The sequence below is a fragment of the Leucopleurus acutus genome (genome assembly GCF_964270905.1).
Source record: "Leucopleurus acutus genome assembly, chromosome: 5".
Taxonomy (NCBI): Eukaryota; Metazoa; Chordata; class Mammalia; order Artiodactyla; family Delphinidae; genus Leucopleurus; species Leucopleurus acutus.
In genome coordinates this window covers 55,143,784-55,160,883 of record NC_139147.1, presented here as the reverse complement: position 1 = coordinate 55,160,883, position 17,100 = coordinate 55,143,784, and positions in this window count along the sequence as shown.

The following is a 17,100-nucleotide window of genomic DNA, read 5'->3' as shown; positions in this document are numbered from 1 at the left end:
GCCCCTTCCACTGGATCCACACACAAGTACTTCTGCACCCAGAGGCAGCCAGTGATGGCTGGGGATTCTTTCCAAGAACCCAAACTATCCTTGCCTCAGCTTTATAGTTACCTAAAATTACATTTTTTAAAAAGAAGGCATCAGAAAAATCTTCAGTATCTTTATTAACATTTGAAGTTTATTATTTATCACGAGCATTTCATGACTAAACTGATTTTATATCTTCTATGATCTAAGGCCACCTAATAAAAAATAAACATTTCAGTCGTGTTTGGCTTTGCTCCTATAGTGATGAAAATGTATATACATTTCTCAGTTCTACTTTTTTCTATGGTATCAGCTATACTAAGGAATCATGTTGTAGCAGAAGGAGAGACAGCAAGTCATGTCAAGATCAACCTCCTGATGCTGGTGATCTTTACTTACACGTATTACTGAGCAACTTTCTAGTCTGGGATTTCTAAATTGGTGAAATAAGCAATATTAGAGTGACCAACTTGGAACTGGAGGAAACTGGTGAGATGCACTCAAACCACAAGATAGTCCACATTTATTTTTTGAAAAGAAGGGGGAAAGTAAATTTACCTAGTGATAAATTTTGATAAGAATACATATATATACAACAAAAATAATAAAATCCCTTTCTCATTTTTATCTTAATATTTTATCCCCACCCCAATTTCTTTTTTTAGCCATTACTTTCTAGATATATACCCTCACACACACAAATCTTTTTCTTTCCTTCATACTCTCTCTAGTTCAAGACTGAGTTTAGATAAAAGAAAATCAGTGTGTGTAAACTATTACACAAGAGGGTGGCAATCGATACAATGGCAAAGTCAGTTTATTTAATTTGAGGTAACAGGCAGTTTGAAAAAGTCCAAAATTTTTCCCTTCCTGTATGGTCAGAGGAAGGGGCAGAATAGAAAGTGTGAAACCTAACCTTTGGACCCACAAACTAACAGTGATTCCCCTGGAACTTATTTGCATAGGTATTGTCAGGGCTGAGTAGTTTTGTGATGAATTCAATCGATGCAGAGAACCCTTCTAGATAAATCAGAGCTCTCCACAAAATGTACTTTTGCTTGGAAGCAAAGTGCACTCTTCGTTTCATGCAAATTCAGTAATCTAAGAACTCTTCCAATAACTACTGTAAGCAACCTATTTTTACTTCCTTTGAAATAACCCAGTTTACTCGGGTTGGGTTGGGGGGCCCTCCTCTCTGTTTCCATAGAGCACTGTGAATAACTCTAATACAGAACTTATTGTACTATATTGTAATTATTTTTTCCTCAACTGTCTCTAGTAGATTGAGCTGCTTGAGGACAAGGAGAAAGTCTTTTTCATTTCCATATTCCTAGCCAAGTCCTAGCACATAGGGTGTGACTTAGTAAGTGAATGGGTAGATGACTGGAATTATGCAGTTCCAGAATATCTTGTAGCTGCTATTCTACAGCAGGTGAATTTAATGTCTTCAAGTCTATGAGATTTGACACAGTTTCAAGATAGTAATTATAAATGATGGGTCCAGGACTGGAATTGGCAGCATCAGTATGAACTCATAGGTTTTTTTATACATATAGATGAATAGAAAATATAAATATTTATAGATACAGATATGCATATACACATATACATGTATTTACTAGTTCTGTCCTCTAAGAGGGTCTAGAAGCAGTGACAGCCCAATAACAATGAGAATACCTAACACATCCTGGTTTCTAAATTTTCTACTTAAAGAAAAAAACCCAACAAACACACCCAGACTTCTTAGAAAAACAACTGATTCCTGGGCTGGGGCAGGGAAAGCACAAGATAAGCCTGGAATACCTTGCTCTGCCAGATAGGAAGGACGTGCTCAGAGAATGATGGGGATATGACTAAAGGACACAGATTGAGGGGTATCCCACCAGCCAATCTGAGATAATTGAGTGTCAAAACAAATAATTATAGTAATAAATTATAACCCACAGAATGAAACAAGAAACCACAAGTCCATACAGATAGAGATAAATGAATCAACAGCAGAAGAGAAGGGTCTTCCTTACAATAGAATGACAGTTAAAGTAAAAGGAATACTGAGTTTAGAAATCACCATCTGGCAACTACCATGCAGGAATATCTCAGAGACACTGCAGGTTCAATTCCAGGCTACCACAATAAAGTGAATATCACAATTAAGTAAGTAACATGAATTTTTCAGTTCCCCATGCATGTAAAAGTTATGTTTACAATATACTGTAGTCTATTAACTGTGCAATAACATTGTCTTTAAAAAACAGTGTACATATTTTAATTACAAAATACTTTATTGTTAAAAAATGCTAACCATCATCTGAGGTTTAGTGAGTCTCATAGTAGTAGCAACAAAGATCACCAATCATATAATAATATAATAATAATTAATAATAAAGTGAAATATTGCAATAATTACCAAAATGGGACACAGAGAATGAAATGAGCAAATGGAAAAATGGCACCAATATTTCTGGTAATTTGAGCTTGCCTCAATTTACCTCTTTATTTAGGGTGACAGATGCTAAAACTCGTAGGTGAAAGTTTAATGAAAAACTGAATATTTACATAATCTCGAAGCCTATAAGATATTACATGAAAAGAAAAATTGTAACTTTATGGTAGAGAAACCTGGCAGATATCACTTTAAGTGATCAAAAGTTAACCTTACTAGTAGTGGAACAAATGGCCATCATGTGTCTCTCCTGAAAAGAGCACACATTCTTGAAAATGTATGACTTGAATCTAGTCATGAGGAAACATTAGACAATCCAATGGAGGGACACTGTTCAAAATGGCCTGTGTTCTTCAAAAATGATAGCGTCATGAGCTCAAAGACTGAGGAACTGCTCTAAATTAAAGGAGGTGAAAGAGACATAATTAAATGCAACAAGTGATTCCAGACTGGATCCTGGGCCAGGAAAAAACAAAACAAAACTTTGTTTGTTAGAAAAGGACTTTTTTTTTTTTTTTGGCTGCATTGGGTCTTTGTTACTACGCGCAGTCTTTCTCTAGTTGCGGCGAGCAGAGGCTACTCTTCGTTGCAGTGCGCAGGCTTCTCATCGCAGTGGGCGGGCTACTCATTGTGGTGGCTTCTCTTGTTGCGGAGCACGGGCTCTAGGCGCACGGGCTTCAGTAGTTGTGGCTCGCGGGCTCCAGAGCGCAGCCTCAGTAGTTGTGGCACACAGGCTTAGTTGCTTCACGGCATGTGGGAATCTTCCCGGACCCGGGCTCAAACATGTGTCCCCTGAATTGGCAAGAGGATTCTTAACCACTGCACCACCAGGAAAGTCCCAGAAAAGGACATTGTTGAGACAGGTAAAATTCAAATAAGTTCTGTAGACTGGATAATAGTATTAAATCAATGTTAATTTTTTGATATTTGTACTGTGGTTATATAAAGGGATATCCTTGTTTTTAGCAATACACACAAGTCTTTGGAGGTAAAGGAGCATCATGTCAGCAACTTGCTCTCAAATGGTTCAGGGAAAAAAATGTACATATACATATGTGTGTGTTTGTATATTCACACACATATAGAGAGAAAGGGAGAATGATTTTTAAAATGTGAACCGTTAACATTTTGGGGAATTTGAGAGAAGAATATATAGAAATCCATTGTACATTTTGTACAACTTTTCTATAAATCTGAAATTATTACAAAATACAAAGTTTTAAAAAAATGATGTTTCTTGGAAATGATATGCTTTATACAGAATTTAATCCCCCTCTGAATCAAATAGACAATCAGCTGTGTAAATCATATAACCTCTCCAATAAAATTATATGGCCTGGTGAACATGTCTTAAGCTTATATAATCATTTACTCATTGACCAAGTAGGAACAATTTTTTGACACCTCTAAGGAAGTTTTTCTCTACTGCCCTCTTAATTTATCTAGGTCAGCATTTCCCATGAGTTTAAACAAAAGCAAAAGTCTCTGTAACCAGTAAATTTGAGAAACGTTAAACAAGTTTCATTTTCTTCAGGACTTCTCATCTACATTGTGAATCTGCAAGCAACAAATGTAATTCCTTCTCTTTGCAAATATGTAATCACAGACACTTTTCACTCAGAACATGCTTTAAGAATGCAGATTTAATTAAATGGGTATGTGAAAATCAGTATACAAATCTGAGATTATTTTCCAACCTTTTATTAGAACTGGTGGACCTGTGTAGGAATATGAGAAAACATGTAATTCTGATTCAAAACTCTGCTGCGTGGATGGTTAACAAGCATGGGATGGATGCTCTCTGAATGTCAGTAGACTGAGGATTTGGGAAACTTTGTAGAGAGCATGGGATTAAATGGCCAAGTGCTTTTCTTCTTAAAACTCTTCTCTGCCAGCCCAAAAGGCTTTTTGTGTTTTCTTTAGTCTTCATTATAACAATACAATTATAGTAGTTAGAAAGCACCCCTCTACTTTGCGGTCAAATAGCAACCATTGTCAAAGCATTACGTTTTTAAAACTGAGTGTGCCCAACAGCCAGGTCGTAATTCCTAAAACTTTATATTTGAAGAGGTGTAATGGCATTTCTAAAGGGTAAAAACAATTTGGGGTTCACTAGTTGTTGTTGTTGCTGTTGTTTGACAAGTCTTTTTAAAAATACAGGGAAGAGAAGGGCAAGAACCATGCTCATCTTAATATGTTCTAAATAGCAGGTCTCAAGCATTGGATTTCCATAATTGGGTGCTGTTGATACAGACATGCAAAGTTCAAACCTGTGATTTGCTGACTTACCATCAGTGCTTTATTTTAGGCCCACCTCAGTCCCCTCCATACTTTGTCCTTGCATTGCTAAGTACTACAAGGACATTTTCCAGTTGACCCTCAGACAGTACCCTAGAGCCCACCTGCTTCTTCTCATCCCCTACTTGAGAAGCTATTGGATAAAGTCTTTGTACATAGCCCCTACTGTGTGGGTCAGTAGTTAACAACTAATTACTGCTTTCTTACCTTACACAGCAGTCTCTAGGCTAGAAACGGCTGAAGTTCCTAACTCTAATTGGGAATCAAAATCAAACAGGCAACTTCTAGAAAAATACCCAATTTTTCAGCCCTCTTCTCCCTCCGTTCTTACTTCACAGGTCTCTGGTGGGACCTTGGGTGGTCAGAAATTTTAAAAAGCTCCTCACGTGACTTTTTTTGTTGTTTTTTTGCGGTACGCGGGCCTCTCACCGCTGTGGCCTCTCCTGTTGTGGAGCACAGGCTCCGGACGTGCAGGCTCAGTGGCCATGGCTCACGGGCCCAGCTGCTCCGCGGTATGTGGGATCTTCGCGGACCGGGGCATGAACCCGCATCCCCTGCATCAGCAGGCAGACTCTCAACCACTGCGCCACCAGGGAAGCCCTCCTCATGTGACTTTGATGCAGCTAATGGAAGAACTACTTTAAGGAGCTACCACTCTAGAAATGTTTCCTGGCTGCGAGTAAACAGGTAAACCATTTTAGATCTAAAAGGGTCTTTAAAGAGGATCTAAATTATTGTTTTTTAAAGTATGGCCTGTAAACAATCTCAAAATGTGCCCTGCCTGGAATGATTTTTAATAAGTACCCTAAACTATGCAACAAACACTAGAGTTTAAGACATACTAATATTAAAAACTGTCACTTAAAAAAATCATAAAACCTAAGCCCCCAAAGGTTAAGTGGCCTGCCCATTTAACAAACCAAGATTAAAAACTTCACGGTTTCCTAAGTGATTCTTAACACGGCTTGAAACAGCTCTGAGGGAACTTCTCGTTCACAGCCCCTGTCACCCATCCTGTCCCATCCACATCCCAACGCAAGATTATACAGTAATATTTCCATTTATATCCAATGACTACTTTTTTCTCTACTCCCTCTATAAAGGCTTTTGCATAGAATACTGCATGGGGAGTCCAGACACTTTGATTCCAATCCCAAGTTTGCTAGTAATGGCCTGCATGACTTTTAGGATGTTACTTCTCCTTACTGTCAATTTTCTTCTTCTGAAAAGTTAGCAGTAGGACTAGAATATTTTGGATACTTCTAGTCCTAAGACTGCATGATTTTAAAACTTTAACAGGCTCTCCTCCACTGTTTGTAATAACTTGCAATGGTGTACCATCTCCTAAGAGCTGATTGTCAGAGATTCAGAAACTTTGAGAGCATTTGTTAAACTTGGTAGCTTAAAACCAGCCCATAATGGGAGTACTTATACCATAGAAATAGGAAAACACTAAAAAGCAGGGCTTTAAAAAACAAAAAGAAAACAGAACAGAGATCCGGTTTACCAGCACACCGCTGATAATAAGTATTAAAATGTTCCATAGACTAAAGCCAAATGCAGTGAATATACAACAGAATGTTCCACCATATTTTAAGGTAGATTATTATGGTACTAACTGAATTAGACCAGATTTGCAAATTGTTCTCAAAAATCATTGTCTCCATAAACCTACTGAGTGTGTCAGATGTGCATCCCCTGCACCATTTTATTGATGTTACTTTACTGCCTTCCTAACTAAACCCAGTTCCTTTTACTGCTTCTCGAATCAGTAGGCTAAAGCAGCCCAAGCATCTTCTTACGTGATAGATTCAAAGATCATGCTTGTACAACTAAAAATATGTAGAATGCACAACGAGTTCAATTACTTGGCTGTAAGAAAACAAGTAATTCAGTTCACTGCATCATTAATCCATTTAATTGTATAGCAGCTTCCTATTGATAACAGGAAATGTCCCTGACCCAACCATGCTGAGACTGAGACTGGCCAATTTTCCACAAGCATAAATTTCAGTAAGAATTCTTCATAATACACAGGGACTAAAAATCACAGCCAGAGTTTATCAGATTTTTTTCGTAGTTTCACTGATCTATTGCCCTTGCATATGACCTGGTTTCTCTTACGCTTCCTGGACTTCGTCAGTCATTAAATGTTAGCTTATACTTATGTTCATGACTGGATATTTTATTTCAGATAGATATTGTGATACATTTTAAACCACCTATTCATCTGGTTCTTGGAAACCATTCAGCAACCCATGAGCTTTACAGAAGGTACTGCTGATCCAGAAGTGTCACCTTCCGTCATATGTCTGACCTATTGGTTTAGGCGATGCTATTTAGTACATTTAAGTAGTACAAATACAACAAAAATTTGATGAATTACTCCTATATTTTGAGCACAATATTAGGTACTGAGGGAAGCAAATATGAATAAGACATTATCCTTCCCTCCAAGAGCTCACAGTCTAATGGGAAAGATATGTGCATATAACTAAAATGTTATAATGCTAAGTTTCCTAACAGAGAAATAAACAGTGTTACTGAAGCTAGTTGAAAAAATTAATTCTAACTTGGAGGAGACAGAGGAGGATTCGTAGAGTTGGTCCTTGATGGATGAGTAAGATTCCAGTAGCAAAGAAAAATGGGGAAAAGCCATTCCTGGCAGAAGGAAAGACACAAAGTCATGGGGGTGTGTTACAGTAAGGGATCAGGTCGTTGAGAGGAAGTATTAGCGGAACATTGGGAGAAAGGAAAGGTAAAATGAATACCAGGATAAGGAGTCAAGCAGGGAAAGTGGTAAATCAAATATGTATCATGCAATAAACTGTAATAATAGACCTGAATGCAGTGGAACACAATTGAGGAAACATGAATCCACGAGGAAGAAATGAAGTTTCAACCAGGTCTTTCTTCTGGAATTTTGCAAAATGAAAAAGAGGAGAAGCAGTGTTCTAAGAAGACTAACGTGAACAAAGGCACAAATATAGTGATTGTCACTCTATATGCCAGGCACTGTGCTGAGCTCTTATCTATATTACCAGATTTCATTTTGCAACTGAGTGAGGGAGGTATTATTTCCATTTTACAGCTATGAAACTGAGCTGCAGAGAAGCTAAATAACATGCCCAAGGCCCCACAGTAGTAGACTTGAACCCTTTATGCTATAATACTTTCAATCTGAGAAACGTAAAGATATATGATGTGGGAGGGCAACGGTAAGTCAAGCCGGTTATAGTGTAATACATTTTTTAAATTATAATAATCCTTTATTGAGCAACTACTGTTTTGAAAGGAACTTAATATACGTACAGGCATACCGTAGAGATACTGTTGTTCAGTTCCTGACCACCGCAATAAAGTCACACAAATTTTTTATTTCCCAGTGCATATAAAAGTTATGTTTACACTATACTGTAGTCTATTAAGTGTGTAATAACATTATGTCTAAAAAATGTAAATACCTTAATTTAAAAATACTTTATTGCTGAAATATGCTAACCATCATTTGAGCCCTCAAAGGGTCGTCATCTTTTTGCTGGTGGAGGGTCTTGCATCGCTATTGATGCTGCTGACTGATGAGGATGGTGGTTGCTGAATGATAGGGTGGCTGTGGCCAATTTCTTAAAATAAGTCGACAATAAATTTTGTTGCATCGATTGACACTTCCTTTCACGAATGATTTCTCTGTAGAGAAATCATGATTTCTCAATTGTCTCAAACCCTGCCACGGCTGTATCAACTAAGTGTATATCGTATTCTAAATCCTTTGTTGTCATTTCAGCAGTCTTCACTAGGAGTAGAGTCCATCTCAAGAAACCACTTTCTCTGCTAATCTATAAGAAGCGACTTCTCATCCGTTCAAGTTTCATCCTGAGATTGCAGCAACTCAGCCACATCTTCAGGCTCCACTTCTATTGCTAGTCCTCTTGCTATTTCCATCACATCTGCAGTTACATCCTCCACTGAAGTCCTGAACACCTCAGAATCATCCATGAGGGTTGGAATCAACTTCTTCCAAACTCCTGTTAATGTAAGTGTTTTGATCTCTTCCCATGAATCTCGAATGTTCTTAATGACATCTAGAATGTTGAATGCTTTCCACAAGGTTTTCATTTTCTTTGCCCAGATTCCATAAGATAAATCACTATCTAAGGCAGCTATAGTCTTACGAAATGTATTTCTTAAATACTAAGACTTAAAAGTCGAAATGACTCCTTGATCCGTGGGCTGCAGAATGGTTGTTGTGTTAGCAGGCATGAAAACAACATGTATCTAATTGGACATCTCCATCAGAGGTCTTGGGTGACTGGGTGCATTGTCAATAAGTGGTAATATTTTAAATGGAAACTTTTCTTCTGAGCTGTAAGTCTCAACTGTGTGTGTGTATTCCATAAGCTATGTTGTAAAAAGATGCGTTGTCATCTAGGCTTTGTTGTTCCATTTAGAGAGCACAGGCAGAATAGATTTAGCATCATTCTTAAGGGCCCTAGAAGTTTGGGAAAGGTAAATGAGCATTGCCTTCAGCTTAAAGTCACCAGTTGCATTAGCCCCTAACAGGAGAGTCAGCCTGTCGTTTGAAACTTTGAAGGCAGACATTGACTCCTGTGTCACTATGAAAGTTTTAGCTGGCACCTTCTTCCAATATAAGACTGTTTCATCTATGTTGAAAAATCTGTTGTTTAGTGTAGCCAGCCACCTTCATGAAGTATCTTAGCTGGATCTTCTGATAACTTGCTGCAGCTTCTACACCAGCACTTGCTGCTTCACCTTGGACTTTGATGTTACGGAGGCAGCTTCTTTCCTTAAAACTCATGAACCAGTCTCCGCTGGCTTCAAACGTTTCTTCTGCAGCTTCCTCACCTCTCTCAGCCCTCACAGAATTGAAGGGAGTCAGGGCCTTGCTTGGAATTAGGCTTTGCCTTAAGGGAATGTTATGGCTGGTTTGATCTTCTATCCAGACCACTAAAACTTTCTCCATATCAGCAGTAAGGCTGTTTCTCTTTCTTATCACTCGTGTGTTCACCGGAGTAGCACTTTAATTTCCTTCAAGAACTTTTCCTTTGCATCCACAACTTGGCCAGCTGTTTGGCAAAAGAGGTCAAGCTTTCAGCCTGTCTCAGCTTTTGACATGTTTTCCCCACTAAGCTTGATCATTTCTAGTTTTTGAATTAAAGTGAGAGACGTGCGACTCTTCCTTTCATTTGAACACTTACAGGTCATTATGGGGCTACTAATTGGCCTAATTTCAATATTACTGTGTCTTAGGGATTAGAGAGGCCCAAGGAGGGGAGTGCTGGGGTACAGCCAGTCAGTGGAGCAGTCAGACACATGCACCATCTATCCATTACGTTTGCCATCTTATATGGGCATGGTTCGTGGTGCCCCAAAACAATTACAATTGTCACATTAAAGATCACTGACCCCAGATCACCATAACAAGTATTATAATAATGAAAAAGTTCAAAATGTTGTGAGCATTACCAGTGCATGACACAGACACGAAGTGAGCAAATGCTGTTAGAAGATTAGTGCTGATAGACTTGTTCAACAAAGGGTTGCCACAAAGCTTCAATGTGTAAAAAACACAATATCTGTGAAGCACAGTAACGTGAAGTGCAATAAAACAAGGTATGCCTGTATTAAATTTTCAGAACAGCTTGAAGAAAAACTTTGACCCAAGTCACCCAGTTAGTGGCAAAGCCACACAAAAAGGGCAGAGGGAGCTGAGTGAGGGAGGGAGACAAGACACCAGTCATGACTTTCCAGAGAGGTATCAGTGGAAAATAAGTGAGGAAGTCTTGGTAGCCGTGGATGACAACTACACCATTCTAGGCCTTCTGCCACTGACCCTTCTTCCATTTGAACAGAGAGAAGGAACCAGAGTCAGGGTCAGGAGAGAGGCCCTACTTTATCTGAGTCTCGTGGGATTTGAAGCATGTTCAAAACATGCATGTGGATACACTCGAACAGGCAGCTGCTGGGACTGTCAGTCAGTAGTTGGTATGGGAGATGGTGGAGGAACCTGACTTGAAACTAAAATGGAAAATGAGAAAATGGACCAAGCTTCCGTGCCTTGGAGGGGGCCCATATGGCAAAGACTGAGTCTGCTCAGGGATGTCACGATTTAGTCCAGTCTGGAATCAGGAAGTGGCGATCCTGAGGTTTCAATCCAGGGACGTGGGTCAGAGCAGAGTGGATATGATACCAAATGCTAAAGTAGGTAAAGCCAGATTGTGGAGAACGAGTATAAGAACTGGTCTTCCCAGGCCCTGGGGCTGGTAGGGAAATAGGATTTGGTAGGGATACTGGATGGGTGTCCCCATGCAGTGAACACACCTGGGAGGGGATCCAAAATGCCCAGGATGCCAGAAAACACAAGGCCCTTGGAAACCACTCAGCAGCCCCATTATTTCCAGAGGGTACTGCCGATCCAAGGTGCCCCCTTCAGTCAGATTTCTGACCTCCTGGCTTAGGCAGATGCTCTTTGGTCCTCCTCTCACCGGGATTCTGGAAGGGGCTGGAGTGACTCTGACCTCACACACACCCATTGCCCGTGAGCAGTTCAGCCCTGCCCATTCAGGTAGGGTTGGGAGCCCTCAGGTAGCTGGGAGCCAGCAAGGCTGCACAGGTCTGGAATTAGGACAGAATCAGGGCTAGAGATGGGAGTCGTCTTTCAGGAGGCTGTACCTCAAGCCTGGAGTAGGTAAGATCTTTCAGAAACAGAGACTGGGACAGGACCAAGGATTGGAAGTGCTTACCCTCAAGGGCTGTCCAGAGGAAGGAAAGTAAGAAGGAGTGATCAGATCAGTTAAAGGTAAGTGAGGAGAATGTAGTTTTTAATGTTTCCCTTCTTTCCCTCCTTCCCTTGTTTCCTGTGTATCACTTTTATTTTTCACTTTGATTTCCAATTAGAACAAACTTTCAAAAAGAAAACTCGTTTCATTAGAAAATGAAGGTAATGACACCTCCCTCTGGGGAAGCTGTGAGTATTAAATGGGACCGTGGACACGACTGCATCTTTGGGTGCTCAACGTGTGTTGATTTGCACCACTTCCTACCCTCCCGCTTCCCTGGGGTTATACGCCTCAGCTTATAAATCCCTTGATCTCATCATCAAAATAGAAACAGGTGTGATTATATTAGGTGTGGTTGATTTCTACACACAGGCTTAATAGTGAAAGAAAAGAATCAAGCCTTTGGTTTCCAAATCAGCTTTCACGGTGTATGAAAAGGTGTTCTTTGCTATACCCTTTAATGGGTGAGAAAATTGAAATAATCAACTGAATAGAAGTACCCTATCCAGACTTATAGTTCTAGTCTGTGCCCTGGCAGACACTTTCTTGCCTGTCGCTTAGCATTTGGGAAATTCCAGGGAGTCAAAAGAAAGAAGACAATGAATCATTTGGAAGTACTTATCCTTCCAGTTCTGGAGCAAAGCAGTTGCCCGGAATTACCTTACAGGAGGTCTGTTGCTTAGCTCTTACATTTCAACTCTTCTATTTCACAAGTGCAATGAAGTTAATCATTGGCCTGTTTACCTTTTCCCCTTATTAGAAGTAGCCAGCGTTTATGATTCTAGGAGTCACCAAGACCACTTCCCAGACCCTCATTTCCTGTAATACAATGCACAGTGTTTTCGCTTAGAAACCCACACAGCTGTCAAAGCATAGTTCCATTATCTGCCTGTTAACTCTCTTACGGCTGGGGGAACCCCTGATCCTTGACAAGTCACACGGGGAATCTAAAACAGTTGTGAAGGAGTCTTTCTCAGCTGCCAGTCCCTGAGAAATTGATGAATGTTTCCGTCATGGCCCAGCAGCCTCTCTTCCCGCACCTTGGAGGTTAGGCTGAGTTCCATAAGGAGAGACCACGATATTGTTGAGTTATAATCATGTCTGCTCCTTGTGCCTGGCACCACTATCTCCTCTCCACCCCTGAGGGTCCAGGGATCCCCAGGAGACCACCCCAGCTTGCCTCACATAATGATCTGTGCATGTATGTATAAGTACATGTATACACATGCCAACATCCAAAACTTAGAATAATGTCACATAGAATTCATTAGACCTCAACTAAAAATCGGAAGATGCCACAACACGAAGGCTGCATCCCATCTGTGACCTCAGATCAAGAGGATCGATACCCTCTGTTGAACCTCAGTCCGTTGCAGTTCTGATTACGAAATATAATGACACTGGATGATAAGAATTCTTACGTTGGCTGCTTCACTCTTCTACATTACCTGATGAGCCCAGTAGGCATTTGAGTGGAAACGAGTGAATTTTCACTTTCTCCTAGACTCTCATCGCCACCATGGGCACCAGCATCACCAAGCCCTCAGTTAGCTGTCCACTTTCAGGGAAAAAAAAGGATCAACAGGTTTTTTTTTCCCCCCTTCTCACTGAGTCCCTAGAGCTCTTGGAATGGAGTTGTACCAGGCTCCTAAGGGCATCCACAGGCCACGAGCCTGTTCCCGGGGCTGGAACGTGGGCTGGCAGGGCTCTGAGTTTGGCATTGGCCCCTTTGACATTTCTTGTCTCTTCAGGGGGCAGAAAACCAACTTGCGTCATAGGCCAGTTCAGTGTGATCTGACTGAAAGGAAGATCTTTTTGTTGTTGCTATCACTGAAGTATTGGTATCCCTATATTTTATATCCATATATGCATATTTTACATATATCCTGTGTACCTATTTTATACATATATAGGCCTATGTGATTTTGATATATCACAGTAGAAAACTTAGATATATTACCGGTCTGTAGTTCAGTTGAGGTTGGGAAGCCCTGGCCTGGGGTGTGTGGCCCCTGTTTCCTGACATCTCAGTTTTCTTTCCCATGTGAGGAAGTACCCTGCATAGACATTAATAGTCATAGTAATCTTTAATGGACCGTATCCTACAAAACAGCCTGTCCATCCATTGTCACTGAGCTTTCCCATTCACTCACAGAGACGCACAGGGCAGGAGTCATTACCCTGATTTGCTGAAAAGGAAACTGAGGCTCCGGTGAAGCGGCTGCTCACAGGCTTTCAGGTGGTTGGGGAGGAGTCGTAGAAAAGCCAATCTCCTGGGCAGGAGCCCAGAGCTCTTTCTGAGACTGATGCCTCCACAGAATCCAGTGAACATTTAAAACATGTCTGCTGATTGACTAAACGACCACAGTCTCCGGCAGTTAGTACATAAGAAGATAAAGCCGAATATTAAAAATACACATGGGCTGTACTGAAAGTTCCTAGGTATTGTATTGGAGTTCGAGGCTTAAAGCAGTTGTCAAGGTACTCTATAATGAAAAATGGTCATGGTTGGAATGTGCTTCTTTATCTCACTAACTCTATACCCCAATATTTATCAAGAACCTCAGGGCTGAAGAGCTCAAACTGCATTTTGAAGCTTATTAATATTCACCACCACACCTTCAATGGGTGCAGGGCATGTATTATTATTTTCATGTTTCCGACGGAAACATGACAGGGAACAGAAGCATAGCCACGTGTGTCTGGGTTAAGGATTCAGAGACTGTTCTCTTTTAGCACCATCATCCACGTGCAATTCGGCTCTGCCCTCCCCTGTAAGAAACAACACTGAGATAAACCAAGGGGGATGCTGTCATTTCAGCCTGATGTCCCTGGTGTCACAGTCTGGCCAAAATAATAAGATCAAAGCCCCAAGGCTATGATGAAAATAAGAGGCTATGGTGAAGCGAGATCAGCAAAGAACCCTGGGTACTCAATTGTCCTTAGAAAAGAAGTAGAAACATAGATGTGTATTATGATACAGCGGCAATTAAGACCTATCTCTCACAGTGAAGACAGCCAGCTTAGCCATCCAAGCAGTGGCCACACAAGAGCTGGGATTTTAGATTCGATTCTGCAGTGATGTTTCAGCCTGATCTTAAACATCCATGCGTCAATTTCACTGCTTCCTATACTCCACTATTTCTCATCCTGCAAATCTCTCTGGTTTTTTTTAAGCAGGCCAAAGACACCTGGCGTTACCAATGACCACTGAAAAACACATAAGAAATGTCATGCAGGGCAGGTCAGTGGTCCATTTGATCAAGAATTCTGTCACCATTATCTGAGACATTTAAGGGAAGACATGACTTCTTAAAAACTGGTGTTGCACATCTGAAAACTTATCCTACAAATACAAGAATCACACAAGATTATTCATTGCACTGACATTTGTAAAAACAAGAACTTGGGAACTAACTAGGTGGTCATTAGTGAGATTGGTTGAATAAATTATGGCACATCCATACAATGGACTATAACTCAGCTCTAAAAAAAAGGACGGGGGCTTCCCTGGTTGGCGCAGTGGTTGAGAGTCCGCCTGCCGATGCCGGGGAAGCGGGTTCGTGCCCCGGTCTGGGAAAATCCCACATGCCGCGGAGCGGCTGGGCCCGTGAGCCATGCCCGCTGAGCCTGCGCGTCCGGAGGCTTTGCTCCACAACGGGAGGGGCCACAACAGTGAGAGGCCCGTGTACCGCAAAAAAATAAATAAATAAAATAAATAAAGGATGAAGGCCTTTATGTACAAATAAAGAAAGATCTCAAGGACGTATTTTCAAATACACAAAGCAATATGCAAAGAAGCAAGTATGTATAGGATGCTGCTATTCGTTTAACAATTGTGGGGGTAAATATATTTGATCATTTAATATATATGTATTGAACATCTTCGATGTCCCAGGAACTCTTCTAGACTCTGAGGATATGACTGCAAACAAAACAGATTAAACTCTTTGCCTTCAAGGAATTTATTCTTATCTGCCTGTATATGCACTTTAAAAAGTATTTTAAAAGATAAAAGAAAATCCATAATAGTGATTACTTGTTGGGAGAGGCAGGGACTGGGGAGATGTAGAACAGGGGTTAAGAGAGCAAGTTTTCACTGTATGGCCTTTTACATTTACTAAATATTCAAATCAAATCAAATACATATGAAAAAATAAACAAGAAAATCTTAAACATCTTTCTTTATTAATCTGATATGGATTTGCACTCAGTAATTTATCCAAACCTGTCTTGAACCTCTTTATCAATTTAGCCTGCATATTACACCCTGTGAGCAGGGATTCTTCCATACATTTCCTTGTTGAATTAAATAAAATAGCATTCCTTTTGTTTATCCTATAAGCATTTCTTTCTTGGTTGAAAAACAAACACCTTTCATCTAATATGCTGAGGTTAAATGAACATATTTATGTTTACTGTCCTCAGACCATTCATTAATCTATAAGCCTTAATGAAATCTCCCCATTCTCTTTGCTTTTTCTCACTGAAGAGTTCTCATTCCTGCTAATAAAATCCTTATTTCCATTCTGTTCATTACATAAATCAGCTTCTCGGCTTGTAATTGAAGTGACTGGGACTTCATTTCTTCCCCCTACTGGAACCATCAGCCACCAGTCTCACCCCTCCCCTGACTACCTTTTACCTTCATTTTCATCCATGAGCTCTTTTCCCTGAGAAAACATCCAAAAATGATCATTATGCAACACAGACATTTTTAAAAACATCCTAGCACTGAATTCATCTCTTCCTGTCCCCCGTCATTCCTCTAACTCCCAGGTTTCTTGTTCCCTTTATACCCTCGTCCATGGAGGACGCTGCGCTGTCTACCCATTGTTGAGTTTCATGTTGTACCATTGTGTGTCTGCCCCTCTTCTTTCACCCATGCCTCTAATTGCCAAACTAAAAGACAGTTCCCCACTCTGATCATCCTCGGCCCTTCTGCAGTGTTTGAAACAGTTTGAAATCATTTTTACCTGTCATAGGTCACAGGCTCTTATCATTAAGAGGGTCCTTGACTGCTGGTTGAAGTCCAACATCCCTGGACTCTTACAGAGGCGCCTCTGACGAGTCCTGTGAGCCCCACTCTCTCCAGTTTAGAGATATTCATGCATCCGCTATAGCAGATGCTGTCAGGCTCTGCCCATGTCCCCTGGGATCCCTTTCTAGGGTGACCAACTAATTGTTTGACTTGCCTGGAACTGAGCAGGTTCCCAAGATGTGGGGCTTTCCATTTTAAATCCAGTCCCTGGCAAACTGGGATGAACGGCTTACCCTCCCTTTTCTAATTTACATCCCCTGCTTCTGTGAGCATCTTCACTCCTGGCACCTGTGTCTCCTTGCTGAAGAGCTGCCCTCAGGCTGCTAACCTCCCCTAACCTCCTCCCCACCCCTCCCAAAGAGCGAGAAGTGTCTGAGAGTTTATCCGTCCCTGGGCGAGCTCTTAACCAATGACTGAAGGGTGAAAGGGTTTAGCTACACCAGTGTTTTTGACCCTGATGGGGTCAATGCTGAGTTAGGACTTTCACTGTCTCC